Here is a 1,854-nt window from a genome sequence, read left to right on the forward strand (position 1 = left end):
AGGATTACCTATAAGTTAGTTCTTAGCTGACAGTTACAGGTAAGTTAAAACAACAGAAGACATCTTTACCTGTCTGCACTAAATCACTATAATACAGGATTATCTACAAGTTAGTTATTAGCTGACAGTTACAGGTAAGTTAAAACAACAGAAGACATCTTTACCTGTCTGTACTAACTCAATATAACTCCAGGATTATCTATAAGTTAGTTATTAGCTGACAGTTACAGGTAAGTTAAAACAACATAAGACATCTTTACCTGTCTTTACTAACTCAATATATCTATAATCCAGGATTATCTACAAGTTAGTTATTAGCTGACAGTTACAGGTAAGTTAAAACAACAGAAGACATCTTTACCTGTCTGCACTAAATCACTATAATACAGGATTATCTACAAGTTAGTTATTAGCTGACAGTTACAGGTAAGTTAAAACAACGGAAGACATCTATACCTGTCTGTACTAACTCAATATAACTATAATCCAGGATTACCTATAAGTTAGTTATTAGCTGACAGTTACAGGTAAGTTAAAACAACAGGAGACATCTTTACTTGTCTGTACTAACTCAATATAACTATAATCCAGGATTACCTATAAGTTAGTTATTAGCTGACAGTTACAGGCAAGTTAAAACAACAGGAGACATCTTTACCTGTCTGCACTAACTCAATATAACTATAATCCAGGATTATCTATAAGTTAGTTATTAGCTGACAGTTACAGGTAAGTTAAAACAACTTATTAAACAGAGCGTTATCGTTCTAGTAAAAAATATTCACTGTCTGTTAAGAAATGTTGCCAAATATAAAACGCAATTAACACGTTAGTTACACGTAGCAGAGTTTACCCCACTTTTTAACGATTTTTGTAATATAAAGAAATATTAACACGTTAATTACACGTAGCAGAGTTTACCCTACTTTTTAACGGTTTTTGTAATATAAAGAAATATTAACATGTTAATTACACGTAGCAGAGTTTACCCTACTTTTTAACGGTTTTTGTAATATAAAGAAATATTAGCACGTTACTTACACGTAGCAGAGTTTACCCTACTTTTTAACGGTTTTTGTAATATAAGGAAATATTAACACACTAGCGAACGTACCCGGCTTCGCTCTGGTTATTAGGTTAATGGTGTGTGTATTCTGAACCCACTTAACATATAAGTATAACCTATATACTTTTGTTGCTAAGCAACATGACATAAAAGCCATTGTTGGAACTAATTGTTACCAAAACTCACTGGCTTTTCTAAATATTTGTAGTTGTTATACATGTTGTTTTTCACTAGCTTGACTCATTGAAAATAGTTTACAAACGTTTGACTGCCTCTTTATGTTTCTTTGCTGGTCAAGCTTGATTTCGTAAAATTTATTTATTTCAGTTAGATATCAACTGTGAGGTTAGGGTATAGTATGGGGTGGCGGTGGGGGTGGTAGTACTTGCCCCATCATTTTTGACGGGCTATACGCTAGTCCCATAATAGTTAAAACTACCCTATAACATCCCATAATAGTTAAAACTACCCTATAACATCCCATAATAGTTTGGTTGCTAAGCGATGATATATATTGTTGATCATTACCAATAAATAAGCGTGAAAGCGTTCACAACAGTATAACATCCCTCTTTGTTGGTCAAGCTTTATTAATATATTTATTTTAGTTAGCTATGAAATGTGAGGTTAGAGCATGCTATGGGGTGGGGTTGGTAGTACTTGCCACGTCATTTCTGGTGGGCTACATGCTAGTAATAGGTAAAAACCCTATGGCATGGCCAGGTAGTTAGGGCGCTCGACTCGCAATCTGCGGGTCGAGGGTTCGAATCCCCGTCCCACCAAACATG

At 34.4% G+C, this 1,854-nt stretch overlaps 1 protein-coding gene across 1 annotated transcript in view; it reads left to right on the forward strand.

Moving 5' to 3' along the window:
* LOC111089607 (Down syndrome cell adhesion molecule-like protein Dscam2) overlaps positions 1–1,854 on the forward strand; it is a gene marked incomplete at its 3' end in the record, with an annotated part of 40,153 nt that overhangs the window by 31,830 nt on the left and 6,469 nt on the right. The window lies entirely within an intron of this gene.

Source organism: Limulus polyphemus, unplaced genomic scaffold (assembly GCF_000517525.1).
Source record: "Limulus polyphemus unplaced genomic scaffold, Limulus_polyphemus-2.1.2 Scaffold6758, whole genome shotgun sequence".
Lineage (NCBI taxonomy): Eukaryota > Metazoa > Arthropoda > Merostomata > Xiphosura > Limulidae > Limulus > Limulus polyphemus.